Source organism: Tenrec ecaudatus, chromosome 1 (assembly GCF_050624435.1).
Source record: "Tenrec ecaudatus isolate mTenEca1 chromosome 1, mTenEca1.hap1, whole genome shotgun sequence".
Lineage (NCBI taxonomy): Eukaryota > Metazoa > Chordata > Mammalia > Afrosoricida > Tenrecidae > Tenrec > Tenrec ecaudatus.
The window spans coordinates 147,399,915-147,415,215 of record NC_134530.1 but is presented as its reverse complement, the minus strand read 5'-3'; the positions used below and the strand labels follow the sequence as shown (position 1 = coordinate 147,415,215).

At 41.3% G+C, this 15,301-nt stretch overlaps 1 protein-coding gene and 2 pseudogenes across 2 annotated transcripts in view; 2 read left to right on the top strand and 1 right to left on the bottom strand.

Moving 5' to 3' along the window:
• Window positions 1-15,301, top strand: part of ST7L (suppression of tumorigenicity 7 like) — a 163,199-nt gene that overhangs the window by 142,246 nt on the left and 5,652 nt on the right. The window lies entirely within an intron of this gene.
• Window positions 1,784-2,297, top strand: LOC142436993 (COX assembly mitochondrial protein homolog pseudogene; annotated as a pseudogene).
• On the bottom strand, window positions 10,967-11,231 carry LOC142436992 (small vasohibin-binding protein pseudogene; annotated as a pseudogene).

Genomic DNA, 15,301 nt, shown 5'->3' with positions numbered 1-15,301 from the left:
GGTGGTGGATGGCTGGTGGAAGTTCCTTAGCCACTTGGAGAGAAGCAGTGGAGGTGAGTGGGAGTTCCCCAGCTGGGTATAAGGCCATGGAAGGCAAGCAGGAGCTCCCATAGTTGGGTGGAGGGTGGGCAGGGTTGCCTTAGGCAGGAGCGCCCTGGAAACCATCAGTGCTGTATGAAAAGAAAGAGAGGGGAAAAAAAGAAAATAGGGGAAAAAAACCTGAGCTGGCACAACTGTAGCAGAAAAATAATGAAATAAATGAGCCCCAACACCTGACCATGGGGCCGGAGGGGTTAAACTCTGCCCAAAGGCAGCAGCAGCTGTGGTTGTGTTGAAGTCCTCGGACCATCCAAAGTAGCTGGGTGCCAACTTTGACTGTGGTGGGGCTACAGCTAAACCCCAGCTGGCTTCCACCAGCAGTGTTAAGCCAAAAGGCCACAGCTCTTCAAAACCTAGTGTATCTGAGGCTACTTTTCTTTATGATGCTCCTCCTGTGACCTGGAAGAGTGGAGTTTCCCTCTCAGTGGCTCTCCTGTGCTGATTTCTGTGAAGTCCCTCTTGTGCGTTCCTTAGTTACCATCTTGCCAGAACTCTTCTTACAACAGTTATAGTAATCCATACATGAATTGTATTAAGCATATTTGTACACATGTTAACATCATTCTTTTCTAGACATTTACTTTCTTTTGAGCCCTTGGTATCAACTCCTCTCTTTCTTCTCCCTCCCCTCCCATGACCCCTTAATAAATTATAAATTATTATTATTTTCATATCTTATGTTGACCACTGTCTCCCTTCCCCCATGGTTTCTGTTGTTCATCCCTCTAGAGCAGAAGGGTGTGGCTATGTGTTGATCATTGTCATCGGTTTTCCCTTACTCCCCTTGTCCCCCCACCTTTGTCCTACCCTTCTGGTATCCCTATTCCCATTCCTGTTCCTGGATTCCATGTTTCACATGCTCTTGTTTCTTATCTGTGCCTGTGTACATGCTCGGGTATAGTCTGAACTGAGGGGCTGCACTGGGGTCATGAAAGTGGGGAATGAGGAGGCCTCAAGGAACCAGAGGAATATTGTGTGTTTCATCAAAGCTTCACTGCACCCTGGTTAACTCATCCCTTCCCTGTGACCCTCTGTGGGGGAATTTCCCATTGTCTACAGATGGATTTTGGGTCTCTACTCTGACTCTCCTCATTCTCAACAATATGATTTTCTGCTGTTGTTGTTTTTAATTGTTTGTTATGGGTTTTCTGATGCCGGTTACCCAGTTGTAACCACACCTCATGATTGCACCAACTGGTGTGCTTCTTCCATGTGGGTTTGTTGCTTCTCTGTTAGATGGCTGCTTGTTTACTTTAAGCCTTTAAGACCCCCCAATGTTATATCTTTTAATAGCCAGGCACCATCTACTTTCTTCAGCATATTTTCTTATGCACCCATTTTGTCTTCAGCGAATATGCCGGGAGGGTGAGCATCACAGAATGCCAGTTTGTTTTTGTATTGAAGGAGGGTATGAGCAGAGGCCTGAAGTCTGTACACTACCTCAGTGTGTTTACAGAACTGTTTTTGAGACCAAAATAGGGTTGTTGGTTTTTAATGATTAACAACTTAGGTGACTAGACACTATTTACACTAGCAATGAAGATTGAAAGTGGGACAAAACTTTCAGTAATGTTCCTTCATAAAGATAGAACTTGACTAAACATGTCATCAAAAGACAAATGAGAAGGAGAAGGGGCCGGGGCCGGCTCTTAGGGTGTCACGCTCCTGCAGTTTCCTCCGTGCGCGGGAAGCTCGGGCGGCCGCACATGCAGCCGCGCCCAGGCTCCTCCCCTTACCGCCCCCGGTCCTCGGTCCCCTGATCCGCCTCTCCAGCCCACCCAGATGGCGCTCGACCCTGCAGAAGAGCATCTCAGACACGTCGGAAAAGATGATCCCGAAAATAATGAGAGAGATGGCCAGAGAGAGATGTTCTGAACAAGTTCAAGATTTTACCAAATGTTGCAAGGATTCTGGCGTCCTCATGGTAGTGAAATGCCGGAAAGAAAATTCTACCCTGAAAGCTTGTCTAACTGCCTACTATACGGATCCAGCCTTTTATGAAGAGTGCAAAATGGAGTACCTGAAAGAAAGAGAAGAATTCAGAAGAACTGGAATTCCTTCCAAGAAAAGGCTACAGAAGCTTCCTACAAGCATGTAGGCAAATATTTAAATGGCATTCAGGGATTCTAATATTTACAGAAGGTACAGTCAATTGAATTATTGTAGTCAAGATAAGGAAATGCTTTTGCTTTATCCAAAATTATGGAAATAAAAAAATTTAATTTTTGAAATTAAAAGACAAATAGAGTCTGGAAATAGCACATATAGGTCATCTTAACTTGCCATTTATTGGACATCCTCAAGGCATAACTTTTGAACCAAAGTCCAATGACTTTCTAATCCATACCCTTGAGATAGTACTCATCTGCTTCTCACCCTAGGGCATTTCAGCCCGAGGCCCATCAGAGTATTTCATTTTCTTTAATCTGCTACTGTGTTAGATAGGGTTCTCTAGAGACACAAAACCAGATTGCTAGTAATTTTCTATATATATTTATAAAGATAGATATATAACACAAGAAATAAACTGTTAAATTATATACAGATAGATAGATAATACAAGAAATGTACAGTTAAATTATAAAGCAGTGTAAATGGCTTAATGCAACTCGCTCCCCTGAGAGAGTTGTGAGACACTAGAAGTCCTTTTAGTCTTGACGGCCGCCAGTTCCTCTTCTGTAGAGAGAACTGGGTTATGTATACTCAGGCAGCAATCCGTAAAGCAAGTTACCAACTGTCGGTCCCCAGCTCCAGAGATGTACATTCCAATCGTAAAGGGACCTCAACTTACAGAGACACAGTCCACAGGCTAGGCATTCCACAGGTAGTGTACCCTTTAAATTGAGGCACAGAACAAGCAAGGCAGCCACACGCTTGTCTGATAATTAAAGAGCGAGAGACAAGAAAGGCGAGGCTCACCGAGCCATTTATCTCTCCGCCCTTCAATTAATCCCACTTGTGTTTTTTGACCAAGCTGGCACAATAAACTATAGCAGCTACTAAGGAGCCCTGATGGCATAGTGATTATGCTTTGGGCTGCAATGAAGAGGTCAACAGTTTGAAACCACTAGCCACTCTGAGGGATAAAGACGAGAGTTTCTACTCCCATAAAGAGTTACAGTTTCAGAAATTCACAGGGGCAGTTCTACTCTGTCCTATAGGATCACTATTGGGTCAGCATCAACTCCATGACAGTGAATTTGCTTTTGAGTTTTTGTTTTAATATGGTTCATGAGCAATAGGCAGGCACACTACCTCATTGCCAGGGGCCAGAATAGATGATTTAGATGACCTGAAAACAGAAGCCTGCCTTTGTCTTGGTGTTTATTTTTATAGTAATGGTCTCTTACAATATTTTTCCTTCTTGAATAATTTCACTCAGCATAATGGATTCCAGGTCCATTGATGTCATAAGGTGTTTCATGGTCTCATCACTGTTTTTTAGGGATGCATAGTATTCTATTGTGTGTAAAATTCATAATATTTATAGTATTCTATTCCGAGTTTCTTTATCCATTCTTCTACTGATGAATATTTGGGCTGTTTTCAGCTTCTTGCTATTGTGAACTGTACTGCAATGAACATGGTAGCGTATACACCTGTTCCTGTCTCTTAATTCTTTGAGTTATATGCCCACTAGAGATATTGCTGGGTCATATAGGATTTCTATTCCCGCTTCTTTTAGGTAGTGCCATGCCAATTTCCACAATGGTTGTATATATTTACAAGCCACCAGCAGTGTTTAAAAGTTCCAATCTCTCCACAACCTCTCCATCATTTATGTTTCCTGTTTGTTTTTTTAACTGAGCTATCATTGTGGGTATAAGGTGATATAGTTTCATTGTTTTGATTAGCATCTCTCAGATAACTAGTGATCATGAGCATTTTTTCATGTATTTATTGGACATTTACCTGTCGTTTTCGATGAATGTTCTGTTAGTATCTTTTGACAACTTTTTAATTGGGTCATTTGTTATTTTCATATTAAGGTGTTACAGAATTGTATTGATTTTGGTAATTAGATCCTTATCCATTGTATCATTGCTGAAGATTTCACCTGCCACCCCTACTCCACAATCTTTGGCTCTTGTTTTACTCTTTTGATGAAGTCTTTGATGTGTATGTTTTTTTTTCTTAATAGGCCCCAGTAATCTACTTTGTCTTCTATTATGCATGCTTCCTTTATTGTACTTGGTAGTCTGTGTATGCTTAAGTTTGTCCCACTTTTCTCATTAATGATCCTTATAGCTCTGTGGCTTTTAATTTAGGTCTCTATCTTTAGTTTGGTTGTGTACACAGGAAGAGATATGGGTCCTGTTTCATTTTTCTGCATATGGAGATCCAAGTTTTTCAGTGGTATTTGTTGAAGAAGGCTTCCAGCCTTTAGTGCCCTATCCTATTTACTTTTTTTTGTGTGTGTGGCCCTTTGTTGAAATTCAGTTGTCTATAGATGGATACATTTACCTGTAGGTTTTCTAGTCTATTCTGTTGGTCTACATAACTATTATTTACCAATACCAGAAAGCCTTATTTCTGTACCAGAGCTGATATTGCTGAAAACCAAACCCAGAGTTGCTAAATTATCAGACCCACTGAATTCCAAACCTCAGATGGTATCCAATGTTAAAGTGAAGGGGATTGACTAGGAAGAATGGGATCCTGAAACTTGGAATGGGAACATATGGGCAGATAATCGAGAAGATGTGTACATTGAGCTTTCTAAATTCCATCAAATTATTTCAGCCAATAGCACTTCCCCTCCAATCTGAAGAGATTACTCCACCTTTGTCTACTAGTTCACTATCAGTAAAACCGTTATTGGTTCCATCCACAATTAATGAGATTAAGTCAACTGTGCTTGCTCTTAGCACACCCGGGTCTTCACCTGAGGCGAGATGCCTTTGCATTGCTCAATATTCACAGAAAGCACTCCCACTGTCCATTATTGCTGTAGAAGAAATCCCAGCAAACCTCAAAAAGTAGCATTTGAATTGTGACCCAGGAAGAGGTGGGCTCCAAAAGAACTGCTTGATTTTTCATATATGTACAAACAGAAGCCTGGAGAATGTGTATGAGATTGACTATAAAGGGCATGGGATAATGATGCAAAAACATAAATTGGATCAGTCCGAATTTATTGACATTGGCCCACTTAACACAGATTCAGTCGATGTTTCAGTTCGAGACATTAGGAAGAGATCTAATTGTTTATTTGGTTGGTTCACCGAAGCATGGATTACACAATTACAAAGCATGTTGAGGTACCAGACCTGCCTCAGTATGTTATAGAAGAAGGTATTCAAAAACTAGGGCCTTTGGCATGATAGAATGACTTTATCAGGATAGACTAAGCATGGGTTTTCCCATGGACACACCTTTTACCACACAATGAAGAACAAGTCTGTGAAGAGAGCCTCAGCTTCTTGAAAATTGATCTGATTACTATATTATGTAAGTCAAATTTGATAGTGGGAACTACCCTAATTGAATTAAACTGTCAGACTACAATGGAACTGATCTCCCTACTCCATGCCCCCATGGCAGCACACACTCAACAAAGACAAGCTAGGTGTAGCTACTGTCATGGGCAGCAGAGTCAAAATAGTAATAAAGACAGCCTGACTCATATGGACTTATGGTATTGGCTACATAAATAGGGTGTCCCTATGTGTTAGGCCAGGTTGACTAGAGAAACAAATTCATAGACACTCATAGGTTTATAAAGGATAACTTTATATCAAAGAGTATTTGTTTATTGAGAAAACATCCAAGCCCAGTCCAAATCAACTGCTTAAGTCTGATATTAGCCCACATGTCCGTTACCAGTCTATAAATTCCTCTTCAGATTCACGCAGCATATGCAATGACACTGTATGCAGGAAGATCACAGGCCAGTGGGTGTAACGTCTTGTGGATGCACTGGTGGTGGCAGCATCTCAGTTCTGGCTTGAGTCTCCATATGGCTCCTTCAGTTCCAGGACTCTAGCTGCATCAGTGGAGCTCCATGTGGCTTGTCAGCAGGAAGACGAAGCAGAGAGTGTGTGGCCTCCAGTGAGTTATTTATCTCCACCATACCTCTGATCTGAAGATTGACAGACTAAACTCTACTCGTTTGAAAGTTGTCAAAAGATTATGTAACTACCACACCCTGAGTGAAATATATGGAAAACCTACTAAATATTTACTTAATATGTACAGGTGGAAGAATTCTAGGTTAGGTGAACAATAGTCTTAAAGCCCCAGAATAAAGAATCATGACTCCTCTGTAAGTTCCCAGACTTGAGCTAATTTATAGAACCACAACTCCTTGAGTGAAGGAGTGGCCAGGTCCCTTTAAAGAAAGACCTCACTATACTCTCAAAAAATATATACAGTTAATATTTCTACCAGCCTTCTCCAAAGGGATCTGCAGCATTTTATAAGTGACTGTTCATTGGTAAAAATAAATAAATAGATAGATAGATAGAGCTTTTTGGAAAATACTGGACTCTGAATTACATTAATTCCAGGAGACCCAAAACATTACTGTGGCCAATTGGTCAGAATGGAGGCACATAGAGGTCACATTTTTATAATGGACTCTTAACTTGTCTCACAATGGCTTCAGGGGCTCCCCAAACTCATCTTGTAGTGATTTCCCCAGTTCCAGCATACCTGGAATAGACATACTCAGCAACTGGCAAAACTGCCGTATTAGATCTTGTTCCTGTGAGTTTATACTTTTCAGATCTGGTTTCAAAGGGAGGAGTACTTCCACCTGGAGCTGCAGTACTGATTCTATTGGACTGGATGTTAAGAATGTACCCCAGCTACTTTGGGTTCCTCATGTCACTGGATTAACATACAGAGAAGGGAATTACTATGTGAACCCATCAAGCACTCTGGGAAAAGGCTGTCTGCTTGGGTGATTGTGATTGATGCCAATTGCCAAAGGGAAATCAGGTTGCTATATAATGAAGTAAAGATTAATGTGTATGGAATCTAGTAAATTCCTTAGGTCATCTCTTAGTACTACCATGCTCTGAGATTAAAGTAAGTGGTAAAATATAGCAACCCAATTCTGACATGACTACTAATGACTCAGACTTTTTAGGAATGAAGTCTTGGGTCATACAACCAGGCAAAGAACTATGACAAGCTGAGGTGTTTGCTGAGGGCAAATGGGAGAAGTTGGTTCTAAATACCAGCAATGACCATGTAATCAATTGCAGAAACAAGGACTATAATTGAGGATTATTCCCTCCTACTATGTTTGTTTCAAATATTCTTGTTTTGTTCACTTATAAAATACAAAATGTAAATAGGTTTGCAGGATTTGGGTTGTACTCGTGATAGGTGTAAGTATGTGCAAGTGTGTTAGCTCAAGTATGATTTTATACTTGTCTTTATTTAGAATTTATGTATGATGGAAGGAAATGTGAACAGTTGCAAAGTTAAAAAGGGGTGGACTATTATAGTTAAGTTTGTGTCAACTTGGCTAGACCAGAATTCTCAGTGGTTGGCAGTTAAGACCTTGTAATCCTCTATGAAAGTGGTTATCAACCTTCCTAATGCCACAACCCTTTAATACAGTTCCTCATGTTGTGGTGACCCCCCAACCATAAAATTATTTTTGTTGCTACTTCATAACTGTCATTTTGCTACTATTGTGAATCGGGTAACCACTGTGAAAGGGTCGTTCGACCCTCAAAGGGGTCACAACCCACAGGTTGAGAACCACCTGTGTTCTTTCCAAAGGCATGGCTTGCTATCAATATGAGTCTGCTGTGGAAAAACTTGTTTCCTTTTAGCTGGGTGTAGAACCTGCATCTGGCTAGTCTACCTCTAGTTATTTGAACTTGAGCCAGTGGCCTGCTATGCTACCTGCCACTCCTGGGAGTCATCAGTAGCTTGCTATCTTATCTGTGGGCCTTGTATTTACTTGACATTGTACCTAGGGAGAAGCCTCCCATATTACCTGCCAATCCTGGGAATTGTCAGCTTCCTGCTGACCATGGATTCATTCACCTGTACAACCAGAAGCCTCTCATCTGACCTGCCAGTCTTGGGTTCATTAGCTCCTGAAAATATGTAAGAAATCTAATCTGTGGACTTAAAATTTACCTTCCTCAACAACTGTGGGAACCATTTCCTTGATGTAGTATTTCACTTTAGAGTAGCAAAACATATATATACTAGTTTTGCTTCTCTAGAGCATCCTCTATAAGATAATCACATAATTGTATAAAGAATTTTAGATTCTCTTAAACCGCCTTAAAATATACAGTGAAGTTAAAGATATCTGTAGACACAGGTTTGTAAGGGTTTAGAGGGGATTTGAAAAGATTCTCTGAAATGTTTAAAGAAACAAAAAGATCAAGCAAGGAAAAGGTTTCAAGAGAAAATATAAATGTATACTTATGTCTTCACATCCGTCTTTTTTCAAAATCAAAGGTAAGGCCACTGAAGGATTTGAGGGTTAAATTTACCTGAATAGAATGAGCATTTGGTCTAAAATCTAACGTGTGGGATTGTTGTTGATGATTTCTTTTGTGGAAATGTTAGGTACCTGATATATTTGTAGTTGTTGTGTTGGTAAGAAGGAAACTTGGATGTGTCCATGGTGAGACTTCAATGAGGCTGAATATTAATAGTATTCTTTCTAACTTTGAAAAAAAATTAAATTCTCTCAATTCTGTAATAACCTTACTGTTGCTTTAAGTTCAAATCTATAGTCTACAGCTTCAAGAAAAGAAATTATTTGGGCTTCAGATAATGCTCAGCAAAATGAAAAGAACATAATCAGAGAATTTAGATTCCATAACCACCCTCTGTAACTTAACACATTCTAGAAATAAAATATGCATGTACTGTTCAAAGTATTGCACATGACCAATACAACATATCGAGAAAGAAGCCGTTTGGGGGAAAATGCAAGAAGGAGCATATTCTCACAACCTTTGTTTGCAATATGCCAGCTCTTGACTTCATCTATTCAATCTGCTTAATTCCCAGTTTCTTTCATGCTTTTACTTCAAGGTAGCAGCACTTTACAATACAATGACACATAATCCCTCCGTTTTGTCAGACTCCTATCGAGAGTCCAGCCAAGGCTGTTCTTGGCAGGCAAACACATTGCTGTTTCCCTCCAGAACATTATTTTCTGAAATAGTGTTCTCTGGCTGGCATGTGGTTGAAGGCACTTTGCTAATCATACACAGAATTCTGCTCTGTTGCTGGGGTATGCAAAATTGAAACTACCTTCTGATGAATGTCCGCTAGATTTTTTATTTACTTGACTTTGATCCTTCTGGGAGTTTTGCCCTTATTGGGAGCACAGAGGTTCTTAATAAACTAAGCTCTGGTTGTGAAGATTTTTCTTACTAATTTGCTGTTGATGTAATACCACTGGGGGTGGGGGATGAAATGTGCATACACACACTGCTGTAGAACATGTGGTTCAGAGAGCCCTAGGCACTGTAAAAAGCCTTCTCTTTCTGTATTGGCTAATTGAAGGGAAGGACCTCTAGCAGGGCTTCTTCATTTGTGTTCAGAGTTCAGGGTTGTTTTTTTGTTTTGTTTTGTTTTTTAATCATTTTATTGGGGGCTCGTACAACTCATCGCAATCTATATATCCATCCATTGGGTCAAGCACATTTGTACATTTGTTGCCCTCATCAGTCTCAAAACATTTGCTTTCCACTTGGACTCTTGGAATCAACCCCTTTTTGCCCTCCCTCCCTGGTTCCCCCTCCCTCATGAACCCTTGATAATTTATAAATTATCATTATTTTATCATATCTTATACTGCCTGACGTCTCCCTTCACCTACTTTACTGTTGTCCATCCCCAGGGAGGAGATTATATGTAGATCCTTGTAATCGGTTCCCCCTTTCTACCTCACCTTCACTCTACCCTCCCGGTTTCACTACTCTCATTTGAGGGGTTCATCTGTCCTGTATTCCCTGTGTTTCCAGTCTCCATCTGTACCAGTGTACATCCTCTGGTCTAACCAGGTTTATAAGGTAGAATTGGGAGAGTTTAGGTTTTTAAAGAGCCTCAACTTTTAAGAATATTATAACTATTCTTCCATAACATGCTGCAGGTATTTAAAATTTTAGTTCAATTATTAGCATGCTACAACTAATTTATTTGTTTATTTGTTCACTCAGTCAACAAATATTTATGAGGTACCTTTATGGGATATAAAGTGTAGTCCTTGTCCTCCAGTAGCTCATCCGCTAGATGGCAGGTAAGATGTCTCAGTGTAGGCTAGAGCCCAGTACCACAATAGATTAGTTCATCTTGCTATGTTCATTCATTTGTCTAAGAGTGGTTGATGAGCTATTTTCAAGTGCTTCACACAAACTTTAGTGATCTAGAAAGCCTACCTGGTTCATTCACTCTTCTTTTCTGAAGAATTCATTTGGTTAGGTTCCTTTACTTGTTTAACAGAGGGAGTAAGAAACAGGTTTTATCATTTTATCCTTTAAAAAATATGCAACATAAAGGACATTCAAATTTAACCAAAATGGCGGTGTTCATGTTTTATAACTAATGGTATTTAGTATAATTTTTATTGATAATTTATTTGCATTTTGATAAAGATACAGTTTCACAAGAAACATTCATCTTCTCAAACAATTAAAAAAAGGTTTACAAAATCTCAATCACCTCGGAAGAAGAAAACAAGTCTCTTCAGGGCGGATCAGGCAGTTTCAGATTGGAGGAACTGCTGAAGCAGAAGTTAGGTGGGGAAGCAAGTTCAGGTTCACCCGGCGTCAGGAGCAGCACAGATGTCTTTCTGGAGGGCTCCAGAGGAGCCAGCTCAGCTTAACACGGGCAACAAGGCTTGCAGACAGGATCCAGGTCCCGGCTTGCTTGACCACGCAGGAGACTCACTCCCCAGGAGGCTGCATCTGCTTACAGAACTCATCAGACTGCTGCGGCTCCAGCTCCCTCATGACTCTGTTGAGCTCATAGATCTCTGCTCTTTGTCTTTGTCTCAGCTCCTGCTGGGCCGATTTCTGCTTGGCCTTCTCCACCCTGCTGACCGGTTCTTTCACTTTGGACTTTTCTTTCCGGGCCGGTGGATCCATGGCTGGGCTTCCAACACTTCTAAGGTCAGCTCTGATCGGACTTGGGGACGGCGGGGTCCCTGTGGCCAACCTTCAACCTGGAGCTCGGAATTCTAGGCCTCTTCCCTACCTCGGGATCCAGCGTTCGGAGCCGGCCGATCCCGGGACTGGGCCTAGTATAATTTTTTATCTGAATACTTTGAACTTATGAAAATATGAAGAGCTTGACAAATAAAAATTTAAACAAGAACATCTTCAGATTTACAGTGACTGCCATAAGACAAACACCACTCACGTTCATGCATTTTCACCTTCCTGTTTCATATTTTCTCATTACTGATAATAACAAATTTGTAAGGGCTCAAGGCAGCACAGGGAGCCCTGGTGGCATAGTGTTTACACATTGGGCTACATTCTGAAAGGTCAGCAGTTTAAAATCACCAGCTGCTCTGTGGGAGAAAGATGGGGCATTCCACTCCTACAAAGCGTTACCATCTCAGAAACACTCGGGCAGGTCTACCCTGTACTCGAGTATTGCTATGGGTTGGCATGGACTCAATGGCAGTGAGTTTGGTTTGGTTTGGAAATGGCACAGTGGGTTAACTATTGGGCTGGCAACCTCAGGGGCTTTGCTTCTAACTCACCAGTTGCTCTTTGGGGGCGGTAGTGTGGGCTGGCAATGAGCTTGGTTAATTGGTTCTGTTTAAACATGTACAGCCTTAGCTGCTTTGTATTAGGGAGCAGTTCTGCACTGTCCAGCAGAGTCCATAGAAATCAGAATTGACTTGAGGGCAGTGGGTTTTTTAAGGGCTATTCCTAAGTAGCCCTGGTGGCACAGTTGTTAAAGCACTCATCTGCTAGCCAAAGGCCAGAGGTTTGAATTTATCAGGTGCTCTGTAGGGGAAGGTAATCTGCTTCTGGGAAGATTTACAGTCTTGAAAACCCTACGGGCAGTTCAACTTAGTGTTGTGGGGTCGTTATGAGTCAGAATTGACTCATCAACAATAGGTCTGGTTTTGGTTTTAGTGAGGGCTATATTGTTTTGAAAAGGAAATAGTGTGATATCATTGTGAGGAAGCATGAGTTAGGACTAAAATTAGCTGGCTTTGTGGATGTATCAGAGAGAATGAGAAAGAGCCACCTAGACTTTCCCAGAGCCCTCTTGTAACCAACTGTCCAAGCTGCAGCCTGCTGTTACTGATCGTGGAAACAGGCACATACCATCTTAATCTACCCACACACACAAAAACCCCAGGATATTGGGATAAGACACTGAAATGCAGTTCCTTTGTCCTCACCACCAGGTGAATTTTGTTTCTCTAACAATTCTACCTCTTAACAGGTAGAACTACCAAGATTATTTGCTCCCCAAGTGAAAAGATTCCCTTGTTGATCTGTCTCCTTCAGTGAACTTGGTTATTTGGTGCATGGTCTTAGACTATTTTCTAATAGGCACAGAAGCTGCCCTTTAGGGGTTTCTACTCTTAGGCATGTAATCAGTAAACATAGTAAAATGATGAAAGCATAAGGTTGTAAGAGAAGGTTGAGTATACTGACCTAACGCAGTGTGCTTGGCAAAGCAAGGAAGTGGGACCATTTGAATAGTGACTTTTAGGCAGAAGACTGAGCTCAGGCTTAGGAGTTTAATTTACTGGCCATCATTACCCTGGCAACCCATCTGAGCTTGCCACTTCTACCAGAATAATCAGATATGGTTATTTTTTAGTAGGTTAACAGGATCTGCATCTCCAGCTAGTTAAGGGTGTGATGGCTTCTCGGCTCAGAGGTCTGAGCAAGGAGGCACATTGATATCTGTGGGTTGTGAGGAGCCCACTCACATCCCTTCACTGTGTCCCCATTTACATTAGCAACTGTGGTGGCTTCCATTAGGCGTCCGTAGAAAGACGGCAGTGAACTCCAGCCCCACTGAGCTTCTGAGAAGCCACCACCTACTCCCCTAGGACCCGGAAAGAGATAACCAGCACAGTTACTTAACATTTTTCCTCTGGACTTTTATCTTTTGGATGGCATTGAGGGTAACCATAGCTCTTGTTTGGCCTCAAGCTCTATATTGAATTTTTTAAATTGCTTTTGAGCAATAACTCTTTTCCCTGGTTGCTCAACCAGTCATACAAGTTGAGACTTCTGTCTCTTTGGTAATAGCTGCTCTGGGAGAACAGATGAAAAATAATAAGTCAGATATTTTATGAGTATCGCGATCCCTTCCATTCAGAAATGTAAATAAAATAACCAGCACGAGCAGTCAGCTTATGTCAGATTCCATGGGTTTATGTTACACAGGGAAATTACAGTGCAACCTGAAACATGCTTCTTCGTGAATTCATAGTGGTGTCACAGCTGAATGTAAGCCCTTGAGCTTTTCTTTTGTGGAGGGTTTCAGAAATCACCTTTTATACACTGCTTAGAAGGGGGTGGGGAGCAGCTCCGAGGATACAATGCTCTCACTGGTAAGGAGCTGCCTCCCTCCCAGCATCAGGCAGTGCCAGGCAGAAGTGAACTATCACAATACTTTTTAATATAGATTACATGTTAGAATAATGTCCTCCATATATTTTATTAAGTAAAATATAGTATGAAAATTGAAAAAATAATTGTGCCAGGTAAGTAAGTAAAACAGAAACCCAACATACTGCTCGCTTTTTGGCAGCTTACTCGGTGTTCATTAAAAAACACACCTTGCCACACTGGGGGAGACCCACAATCCCAATGTTCTGCTTTTGAAGGTGGCACCCAAAAAGTACTGTGGAAGAACAAGGTTGCCCTGGTGGCTTTTGTCCTCATAGATCAGGATGTGGCTGAAGCCTGTTAGATAGCTCTGTTTTACCTCCAGCAAATGCAAGAAGCTACAGAGCAAAAGGCTCATGAAATCAGATTTGTCTCCTGTGTTTGACTGTTGCTCTAAGGAACATAAGAATTACCTCGTTATTCATTTTGCAAACTGGTTTTGCAGTCCCTAAAACTCTTTGACATATTGCATGGGGCAAATCTGCTACAAAAGATCTCTCTAAAGTGTTAAAGAACAGCTCAAAGACTAAGATGTACTTGACCTCAACCATGGTATTTTCAGTTGTCTCTTATGTATGTGAAAGCTGAATAAAGAAGACTGAAAAACTGATGCCTTTGTATTATGTTGTTGGCAACAAATATCAAATATACCATGAGTTGCCAGAAGAACCAACACATCTGTTGTGGAACAAGTACAGCTGGATTGCTCCTTGGAAGCAACGATGGTGGACTTCAGCTCTCCTACTTGGGCCTGGAGGGACTCCTAGTCCATAAGGAAGGACATCAATGTGTGAAAGGGCATTGCCACAGTGGCTGCAACAATGGACCTAATTGTTTCATTTTGTTGTACACGGGCTCACTATGAGTCAGAACCAACTCAAGGGCACCTGACAACACCATCTCACTGGTTAGTTACAAAAGACCAATAAGTAGAAACCAGCCAGGCTTTACGGTTAGGAATAAGGGAAAGCATCATATATTTGCTACTTTAAGTTATTCCTTTTTCACATTCTAATTTCTTCAGGGGTTGGCTTGATTCCATCAAGTTTTGAGTGTTTAAAAACCAAGTTGCCATTGAGAGTTTTTTGTGCTTATCCCTCTGACTGCTGGTAACCATGTGTTGCCGAGTAGAACCATGTGCTCCATAAGGTTTTCAAGATTGTGACTTTTTTGGATGCAGTTCACCAGGCCTTTCTTCCAAGGTGCCTCTAACTGGGTTTGAACTACCAGCTTTTCTGTTAGCATTCAAACACTTGTTTACACTACATAAGGACTCTTTGGGACTGTAGGTGTCCGTATGCATTACAGGTCTGGATAGGATATTTGAGATCTCTTTGCTCAGTCTCCAATGATCAGGGGCTGTGTAATTAACATCTTGTTGGACTTTGTATCGTGTACAGACCTCAGCTGTATACCAGGGGCACGTGGAGGCACTATTCCGTGGAGAAGGACATCAGGTTTAGTAGAGGATTGCCAGTGGCTCCGACAAAGGGCTCAAACAAAGTAATACTTTATAGTACACAGACCTCGCTTAGTCCCCATATCGGTACCAGATGGACGCACTTGGGGGCCTTGGTGTTTGTGGCAATAGATCAGGGTTCTGTATGGCTAATAGGAAA